The 10,953-nt window shown below is 43.3% G+C and overlaps 1 protein-coding gene across 2 annotated transcripts in view; it reads left to right on the plus strand.

Moving 5' to 3' along the window:
• Positions 1–7,186, plus strand: part of LOC147462409 (uncharacterized) — a 29,619-nt gene extending 22,433 nt beyond the window's left edge. For both annotated transcript variants that reach the window (XM_086483913.1, XM_086483916.1), the window contains one exon: positions 6,772–7,186. The gene's annotated coding sequence lies outside the window, so the exon portion shown is untranslated. The remainder of the gene's footprint in view (positions 1–6,771) is intronic.
• Positions 7,187–10,953: the final 3,767 nt, after the last annotated feature.

The raw sequence follows: 10,953 nt of genomic DNA on the forward strand, positions 1-10,953 counted from the left end.
CCAGAGAGAGAGAGAGAGAGAGAGAGAGAGAGAGAGAGAGAGAGAGAGAGAGAGAGAGAGAGAGAGAGAGAGAGAGAGAGAGAGAGCGGACATGCAATCTTGCAGCAGCCAATCGACCCTTCTCCTTCCCTCCTCCATAGCTTTTCTCTGTCCTAACTCTGATACCAATATAAGACCTAGGGTAACTAAACCTGGGATCCTCCTCCCTACCGCCCCTTATATAGGCTAGCTCCTAGCAGTTGCCCTAAGCGGATCCCCAGTCCGCACTAATCCAACCGGCCCTTGGCCTAGGTCCCTGATCCCCTAGGTTGGGCCTTGCCCCGTAGGACCCTTGTCTTGACATTAGGCCAAAATGTTTCAAAGCAGCCGAGGGACGTGGCAAAAAAGGTAGAATTGGTACCACATTGCGTGGGACCCGAACCAAATCAAATGAATGAAAGTACAAATCTTGTCGCTTTTAGGGCAAAGGGAAAGATCAGGAAGCTCTTTTGAAGGAGCCAAGGCCAACTTCTTGAATTGGCGGCTCGATTTGGAATTATGCTCGACAGGCTGAGGCCACAGGCGGAGGTAGTTCTAGCGGCACGTTGTTGCCATTACACCGATCATTGGCAAACGTCGCTTGCAATGTCAGGGGTGTTTAGGGCATGAGGACTTGCATCTATGAGGTCCTGAGTGGATCTAGATGCGATTGCTAATTGCATTGCCGATAAATCATGGTCTGAGATCCGAATGAATGTTGAATGTGATTTGTCATGTGATGTTCTATGATGTCAAGTGATGTCCTGTGATGTCGTGTGATGTGACTGTTGACTGGTACATGTGCTAGATGTGTGTTCCTAGTGCGTTGGTACTAACAGTCAGTGTCTGCTAAGACAGTTTATGGCCTCTGTCTGTTTTGCAGGCGTAATCGAGGGCGATTACAATGCTTTCAAGAGGGGGGGGTATGTCACAAACCTATGACGTGGTTGCCCATTACACACACACACACTCTTTGGCAATGGTGGGCTAGAAATGCTGACGTCGTTGCAGTACGGACAAGCCCGCAATTCGCGGAAATGGTGCCACGTGGCAGTTGTACGGACGCCCGCAAATCGCGGAAGCTGGCGCAACTTTTGGGCATTGCTTTATTCTACGCAAATTGAGAGTGAGAGAGAGAGAGCTTTTGTTTAAAAAGCTTTGCTTTTATTGTGCCAAGTATGGATTGAGAGAGAAAAGGAAAGCTCTTGCTTTATTTTTACAGGGCTTTTGATTTTCAGCTTTTGGGCTCTACTTTTAGGATCGCTTGTAATCTTTAAATATGTGAGCAGGCCTCTCACAACTCAGAGCATCTGGATGCAGAGTCTGAGAGTGAGCGCCTGCCTGCACTCTTGTACTTTGAACACATATTAATAAAAAAAGAAATACCAAAATGGGCGCCAGTCTTTGGGGCCAATATCTCTAGGCACGGAACTCCGCCGGGCCAGTGTCGAATCAATTGTGAACTGTGAATTGTTTTGAAGTGATTATTTGTGGTGTTGGTGTTGTGGTAGATTCTCGACTTGGAGTGTTTGTCTATTATTACAGGAGGTTTGCTCACGGTTGTAGACGAAATCATTATCCAATTCACCCTTTTTTGTTGCACCTTTGACATGGTAATAGAGCCATGGCGTGCTCTCAAATCTGATTGGTGATCATGCGAGTTTTTGGTGCAGATTTCTGTGACGAACGTAACTGTAAGGTGCGGTGGAATGAATGTTTGAACTTTGCTCAAGATGAGTGCTCCGAATTGTGCTCAAGGTTCCTTTTTGTTCCTATGGAAGGGAGAGCCTTCTGTTCTTAATGAGAGTGTGCAATGATCACAAACAAAGTGAATGGACAAGGCTGCTTTTTCCCACCTCACGTCGATTTGCCGGCCGCTAAGTGCACGGTCCGCTCTCAATGAGTGAAAAGAGGCACAAGGGGAGGCTGGACAAGCCCTTCTTTCTTGGGATTCCTGTCACTCTTCAAAAACATGATTGGGAATCGGCACGCCCAAGCACACTTGGGTTCGTGCGACCGCAACAAGCAAAAAAAATCTTGTGATTCTTGTGGTTCTTTCCTTGAGTGATACAGAACACTGCCAAAGCTCTGATACCAATGTAAGGTGCAACGGAATGAATGGTCGAACTTTGCTCAACATGAGTACTCCGAACTTTGCTCAAGGTTCCTTTTTGTTCTTATGGAAGGGAGAGCCTTCCGTTCTTAATGAGAGAGTGCAATGATCACAAACAAAGTGAATGGACACTGTGCGTGAAAGTGTATGAGACTGAGAGATAGAGAGAGAAGAGAATACGACACCAGAGAGGTTGTAAAACCCTCCTCCAAAGGCCCCACTCTCGTCGGCGAGAGTGGTCTACTATGGATTGCACAAACTGGTACAAGTGAATGCATGTGACTGATGCAAATCTAGGCTAGATCGATGATGACGACGGGGATGGCGAGACCGATCTAAGGGCTGAAAACTGAGGCTTTCTATCTGCTGTCCAAAAACGCTGATAGGCTGAATTCTACTGGCTGAAATGGCTGAAGAATCTGCTCCTAGAAACGCTGATAGGGCTGGTTCTTAATGGCTGAAAACTGCTGGTCTTTAGGGCTTCAAGGGCTGAACACCTGCTAGTGCTTATCTGTTCAAAAATGCTATAGCTGAGGCTGCAAATCTGGAAAATGCTAGAGCTTCTGAAAAACGCCAGGTTGCAAAGCCTTCTTGGAGGACAAACGCTAGCAGACTGGGATGGTCTGGCGATGGTTCTTGCTAAGAAAAACGCCAAGGCTGAGAGAGTCTTTGCTGGCGATGCTTGATGAAAAACGCCAAGGGGTGAATAAGTGAAAAATGTTAAAAATAGGGAAAATAGGCTAAATGCACTGGAAAATTCCCCTGAAGGATTCTGATGGATTTTGATTGGAATGCTTATGATCATGCTGTGTGCAATCGGAGGATATGCATCTACACTAAGTGCCTGGGCATGCACGGTTTGCGAACACACACACAAAATTGCCAGAACACTTGCTAAGCTAGACTGACTGGAGTGACTGAACCCTTGTCGTGTTGTAGCTTGTCCACGGGCACATAGGGTTGGATGTGTCACGTGACAGTAACGGGAGGGCACCACGTGCCAACGGAAAAGAATAGATTGATAGACGCTTCAAAACAATTAAATTTAAAGAGATATGTTGCACACTGCACATGAGGCGTGGAGTGACGGAGTTCCACCCCCAAGAAAGCATTGGCCTCAAACCCTGGGGCTCCTTTCAGTATTTCTTTATATTGCTTTACCGAAGTACAACTCCCATGGCTTTGATTTGCATCTTTCGTTAGGTAGAATGCTAGAGTGAGAGCCGATGGGTCTTATCTAAAGGCCCTTGGCCATGAAAAGCAGTTTACATCCAAAAGCATCTGATCCTAAAAGCATCTGGTCTCCAGAAGCAAGCTAGGGCAAAAGCTGAAATTATGCGATGTTCGCAAACTGTCAGTGCAAATTGCGGCAGTCCGTAGAGTGCCACGTCAGCATGTCAACAACTACCTAGTCACGCCACTCGTAAATAGCTTAAAAGGTTTGAGCCATGAGCTTAGAGGACTGATACAACCAAATGCTCCCCAGACAGCACCGTGCGTCACTTAAACGCTTCCTTGACACCCGGTCTGGGTCATTTAGAGGTTTTCTAGCATACAATGAAATGCTCTCTATACACTTGGTGTGCATCGTTTAGAGGTGCCAAGCATACAATTAATCGCTCCCTTTACACCTGATCTGCGTCGTTTAGAGGTTTTCCAGCGTATAATGAAACGCTCCCCATACACTTGGTTTGCGTTTTTCCGAAGTTTTCAAGCATACAACGATACGCTTCCCATACACCTGGTCTGTGTTGTTCCGAGGTTCAAACATTATCGAGCATCACTCCACTCGAGACTAAGTCACAAATCATTGAAACCATTATTAAAACTAGAGTCAAACAAATCTCAAATCGGCACCAAGACAGGTTTAAAACATATACAATCCATTTCAAACAGATTTCTGACATTACTTTCTTAAATAAAATTCAAAAAGTAGCTAAATACAAAGCAATTAGAAAATTCATTTGGGTTTTTGTTCGGACAACAAAGCTTTGAGGTCGACGGCCTTGCTCTTCTGCATCAAAGTGATCGTGTGATTTTGGATATGGAGTGTCGCATTATTCTTGTTGTGCCAAGGTATGCCCAAGAGAACGTTGCGATTGCCCAACTTCATAATGTGGAAATCGGATTTTCCATGGGATCCTTGAATGATCACTAGAAGAGCACAATAAGGGGAACGATCTTTTGAGTTTGGCCCGTCGCTAGCTCGGCCTCAAGTTCTCCACCCTGTGCATCGTAGTCAAAATCCATCTGCATGAAGAGTGCATGGGTCAAGGAAAATCACGGCTTTCAAGTCGTTGACTTTGCCGTATGCTCTGCACAATTCATTTGAACTTTCGAGGTTTATGCCATAAAGATCAAGTACAAGTCCAATGACAGGTCTAGCTCTCTTAGTCGGAGGTGGCCTTGGGGATCTTTCTGCTGTCGGAGCGGAAGGTTTCTCTGAAGACGTGGAGGCTCTATGGGGACATGTATTGAAAGTATGCCCTATTTGAAAAACATTCAAAGCATCAGCCTTCTTGTAACAGGGTTTCTCGTTGATGTTGTGTCAAACGAGGCCTTTGTGGTTGACTGTCACTAGAGTCCCGTGGGTTTGGTCGTTGTTGCTAGGAAATCTGATTGTTTGCCGGAGTTGCTTCAATAGTAAACTCTAGCTTCCCTTTCATAAGTTTGTAGCCGACCGTTGCGCGGTCCATAAGCTCTTGCATAATTGATACTTGCTTGGACAGACAATACTCCTATAATGGTGATGGCAATTAAATGGTACATGTATTGCTCACGCTGGTCCTTAAGGGAATCAACTTGAAGATAAAGACATCGAAAGGTAGATGTCACGTGACACATCCAACCCTATGTCTCCGTGGACAAGCTATAGCATCACAGGGTTCCGTCAGTCCAGTCAGTCTAGATTAGAAGTGATCTGGCACTTTTGTGAGTCTATTCGTAAACCGTGCATGCCCAGTCACTTAGTATAGATGCATATCCTCTGGTTGCACACAACATGATCATAAGCATTCCCATTAGAATCCATTAGAATCAGTTAGGGGAATTTTCCAGTGCATTTAGCCTATTTTACCTATTTTACCTATTTTTGACATTTTTCACTTATCAATTTAAGTGACTTTTGTTGGAAAGTAGGTAGGGCAAATTGGGTAAGAAAATATATAAGCAAACCAAGGTTTGCACTAAACAACAGATGAGCAAGGAGAACAGCAGGCCGTTGGCGACAGGTTCCCCTCTTTCTCAGCAAGACTCTCCAAGAAACCCTTGGCGATTTCCCTCACACATGCCTAGCGTTTTGCATCATCGCCAGCCCACCTTTGCCCTAGCGTTTTGCATCATCGCCAGCCCCCCTTTGCCTTGGTGTTTTTCAGCAGATACCGGATAGCATCCCCCCTTTGCATCTAGCGTTTTTCACCATCACCAGCAGGGCTGTCCTCTCAGCGTTTTTCAGCATTGACGGCAGCAGATAAAGCAGCGTTTTCAGCCCAAAACGCAGCAGTGACATCAGCGTTTTTAGCAGCCAAACCTGCGTTTTCCAGCAGCATAAAAACAGCGCCGAAATTCAGCATTCCATTCGCAGCAGATTTCAGCATTGTGCGTTTTTGGACAGCAGGTAAAACCATTCAGTTTTCAGCCCTATAGTCGGCCTCGCCATCCCCGTCGTCATCGTTGACATAGCCCAGACCTGCATCAGTTTCATGCATCATCGTTGTACCAGTTTGTGCAATCAATCGTAGACCACTCTCGCCAACGAGAGTGGGGTCTTTGGAGGAGGGTTTTACAACGTCTCTAATGTCGTATCTCTCTTCTCTCTCTCTCTTGGTCTCATACACTTGCACGCACAGTGTCCACTCACTTTGTTCGTGATCATAGCACTCTCCATTAAGAACGGAAGGTTTTCCCTTCCATAAGAACTAAAAGGAACCTTAGGGCATGTCGGATGCATGCCGCGGACCACCCTTGGTCACTTGTATGAGTAGCTTGCTATTAGCATGGAGAGCCTTTCCCAGGTCCCTCTCTCTCTCTCTCTCTCTCTCTCTCTCTCTCTCTCTCTCTCTCTCTGATGTCCTCTTCTCCGTAGGTGCCTTGTGCATGTGTGTGGCATTGTAGGTGTTCTAGATCGGAGTCGAGGTGTCCATCGGATCACAAGCGAGTTCTTGTCTTCAGTGCATCTTCCGCTGCACCATTGACACTTCAGTGGCTTGACATGTCAGCAGTTTGTGATAGTATGTGTGTGTGTGTGTGTGATACAGCTTTCCAGGAGGAGGGTGTATTTACACTCACCGTATAATCAGGTTTGCGACCCATGGTTTTAGTGCTCCTTTTTGATTCTATGTTGGTGTGTGGCATTGACATCTATATGGAGGATATACCTATGATATCTTTCTGCTGATTGTGGAGTCACTGTGGGAGGCGGTATTGTGTACTACTTTCCTTTGTGTTTTTGTTGTTCCTAGTTTCATAGACATGACTTCCTTTAGCCTGTTGTACCTCTTTGGAACTTTGGATCGGGGGGACTTTTAGATCCTCGAGTTTGGCTAAGCATTTGTCTTTACTTTACTTTAAAATTGTGCAGCTCAGCTTTACTGTTTTAAAATTTGTGAGGTCGTAACTAATCATGTTTACTTTGTTTGCAGAGTTCAGAGGCGATCCAAAGGAAGAAGCTGTCAGGTTTTGGCTCCTCTAGCGCCCGAAGCGGAAGTGTGTGTATAGATGAACCTCAACTTTTGAGTTTTTATTCATGTGGGGTCATACCACATTTTGTATGCTAGACATGTTCTTCCCTTTAAAGGGATAACAATGAAAGAGGTTATGTGACATGGCCCTTTTGAGTTTTTCATTCATGCGGGGTCATACATATTTTTGTATGTTAGACAGGTTGTGCCTTGTAAAGAGACCTCAATGAAAGAGGTTATACCATATACATCTGACACGACCCTTTATGTGGGGTCATACTCTTTTTGTTTGTCTACCACCAACTGCGATGAGGCAGCTTCCCTTTGATATATGTCAATGAAGAAAACGTTGTCCTATAAAATTCATTTCTTGATATCTGCAATCTATTTGTCTTCTTATAACTGAAAATAGCAGCATGATGAGGAATTTATGATGGTCAAATAAGCCTGTAGAATTAGTCTTTTACCTTTTTTGCATATTCTATGTAGCTTCCTTCTGATATATGTAAGTGAAAAAAAAGGTTGTTTTATGAAATTCTTTTGTCTATATGTGCAATCTTCTTGTGTCTTCTTCTTACAGCTGAAAATAGTAGCATGATTGAGGAATTTGTGATGGTCAAACAAGCTTGTATAATACTTTTGATGCATTGTAAGACTACATGGAGTCATTCTTACATTTTTTGTTGGCATGTCAGTCTTGTCCTCCTAATTTTTAGGCGACTTGCACAAGTCAGCTTCCTTTTGATTCTATGAAGAAAAGGTTGTTCTATGAATTTCTTTTGTTTATATATGCAATCTTCTGTTGTCTTCTTCTTACAATTGAAAATGGCAGCATGATTGAGGAATTTGTGATGCATTGAAAACAATAGCATGATTGAGGAATTTGTGATGGTCAAACAAGCCTGTATAATACTTTTGATGCATTGTAAGATTATCCTATGTATGCCTTCAATGCCAATTGTATTTTGATCTAATTGTGTGGTAAGACCATTACATTTTACCCAATATCACTCCTTGGAGAATTATGTAGTACTGCATTGACTTTACCACTTGTTCTCATGTTTTTTGTCACAATGTGGAGATGTCTATTGAGAGACAATACCCTTGAACCATAGAATGTAAGCGGGACAAAGGTAGTAGATAATTTGTTGTGGAAGTTCGTACGTACTGGGGAGGTGCAAAGTCCCTTGAGTATCAAAACTCGTAAGAGATTGAAAAGTCACATCATTGTAAAGTCGAAGCAAAATGTCACCTCTTCAAATAGCTAACTATAGTTCGGTGTTAGGATTTGAAGGGCTCCCTATTCTTTCAAAAGACGGGCATTGGGAAGTAGTACCCTTTTGTATGGAAGGATGCATTTTCATTTTTCCGTACTAATGACAAAATGTCAAAGAAATTACAAACCAATTTTTATCTTGGTTGCACGTTTGGTGAATAATATAAAAAGATAGTGAGCTATGTTAGTAGAGTTTCTATTTAGAAGCCTCTGCGTAGGGCAAAACATTCTCCACTAGAGTTTTGGAAACACATGGAGACTAAAAGAGACTCCTATTTTACATAAACTCTCTTGTTCTTCAATACTATAGCATGCCCGTGTTTTCTACAGTAGATGGGAATCTGAACGTGTTCCTAGTTCATTGGCAGGTACCCTATTTTATTCCCCTTCTTAGAGAAGGGCATTTGTAAACAAACCCTTTTAAAGGCAGACTCATGAAAATAGCTAGCTATAGTTCAGTGTTAGGATTTGAAGGGCTCCCTATTCTTTCAGAAGACATGCACTTGGAAGTAGGACCCTTCTCTATGGAAGGGCATATTTTCATTTTGCCCTACTAATGACAAAATATCAAAGAAATTACAAGTCAAGTTTTATCTTGGCTACACATTTGGTGAAGAATATAAAAAGGCAATGAGCTATGTTAGTAGAGTTTCTATTTATAAGCCTCTCAGTAGGTCAAAACATTCTCCACTAGAGTTTTGGAAATACATGGACTTAAAGAGACTCCTATGTTACTATAGCATGCCCGTGTTTTCTAAATTAGATGGGAATCTCAATGTGCTTCCATTCCATTGGCAAGTACCTATTTTATTCCCCTTCGTCAGAGAAGGGCAATTTTTAAACAAGCTCTTCTAAAGGCAGACTCATGCAACTTTTGACCTTTATATGAAAAAAAAATTGATTCAAGAAGGGAAAATGGGCATGAAATCCTATCGTAGGGGAGCATGAGGATGACATCTAGTGAATGATATCATCATTACCCCTCATCGGCAGCTTACAGTTTTGCACGATAATGGTTCAAGAAGTTCCTATTTCATAAGGGCCCTCGGTCACAAGTATCCCATTTGTTTGGTCCACAACAAAACAATCTCTTCATTATAGGAGACATTAGGGAGGGCTCCAATCACTACATCTGTTGCCCATGAAAAAACGCTGGACTGTTGTGTTAAGAAAAAAAAAAGGATGATCTACAACAAAACGTTGGCTAACCTGAAGCCATAAGCCCCCTTGGGGCACCCAAGGCCGGACGCCCCCCTCTGGGCTCTATTGCATGTTGGGGTTGCATATATACCAACCTCAGTAAATTGCTCTACCTAGACTTTGACAAATAAGTAAAATAAATACCTAAAAGCCAAAATAAATAGTGGGATCACATTGGGTAGTTCAGTTGAGATGCCAAAACTTAACACCGTCTCTGCAACTCATAGTGGATATAAATTGTGAGACCAAGTCGATGAAGAAGCTACCACGGACTCCTTAGCAACAACTTCTTGCTGGATACACCTCGGATTTGCTACCCTCAACTTTGTACCTTAGAAGAATGCCATCTTGAGCATCAATTTCCTTTTAGAAAATGTAACTGTAGACCACACCACATCGAAGAATCCCCATTCATGATTTGTGAACACATTACATCCAAAAATATTACTCCAAGATAATGAACTGTGGAACACATCCTATCCATGATCCGACAAACAACAATGGATTGGTGCACTCATTCGTAGTGTTTTAGATACGTATGATTGGTTCCCTGCCAAATGCATGTGCCTTGAACTCCAACCCATGGGTTCAAATACCGATAACTTGAACTCCAACATAAGGGTCCAAATTAACTATACAGAGCACTCTTTGCCCCTCTTTTCCACTCACAAGCCTCTCTCTGGTTGAAGCTACTGGTGGCACTGGTCTCCATGTGACTAGAGGGCATGAGTCCTTGCTAGTGTAGACTCCACTACACGAGCAGCCGCTTTGCTGTCCTTCCCTAAGTCACTATCACTGCTTTCCTCCTGATGCTTGCTTTTACCTTTGTCCTTTGTAAAATCTTTGTGTTTGCCTTTGGATCTGCAATCCTCGTCCAAATGACCACGCTTTCCACAATTGTAACAATGATTCTTGATCTTCTTTCTGGAATCCGAAGCAGCAAGTACTTCCCTACCTATCTCAAAAATCTGAATTTTGCCTTGAGTTATCAATACGGCTTCCTCCTCAATGAGAAAAGAGATGAGACCATCAAATTCCATCTTTCGTTCGTGATTTGTAGTCAAAGTTTCCTAGACACCGTTTCATACACCTCAGGCAACTCCGTGAGAACCAAAGCAACTAACTAAGTACTTGTTAATGCACTTTTCATAGCTGATAGTTGATCATGAATAAATTTAGCCTTCATTAGAAATGATTGCATGGAACCCCCTCGTGGAAATTGGATGGCATCCAAGAAGGGTGAGTGCTTGCATCATTGAATCCCGATCAAACATTCCGACGAGATTGAAGCACAAATTGTTGGCAGTCTTCAAACTTTGAATGGCTGGAGAAATGTCCTTTGTAAGAGATTCTGCAATGGCCGACATTGCCTTCGTATTAGCTGCATCCCAATCGACACACGATTTGAGATATTCATCATTTTGAAGGTGGGTGTACTTGTTGTTGGGATCCCTCGTGGGACGGGACTCCGAGCTGTCGACAATATCCCATAAGCTGTTATGTGAGAACTAGAGTCGCATGATCAAATTCAAATGAGCGTAGTTACTGCCGTTTTGATTGTCTCACTGGCGCTCGAGCAAGGGGGTACCATGTTGAAGTTGCAAGATCTAGAAATTTGGTGATCCTTCTTGCACTCCAAGGGTGGCCGCACTAACCAAGCCGCAAAA

Source organism: Adiantum capillus-veneris, chromosome 2 (genome assembly GCF_014529385.1).
Source record: "Adiantum capillus-veneris isolate H3 chromosome 2, ASM1452938v2, whole genome shotgun sequence".
NCBI lineage: Eukaryota > Viridiplantae > Streptophyta > Polypodiopsida > Polypodiales > Pteridaceae > Adiantum > Adiantum capillus-veneris.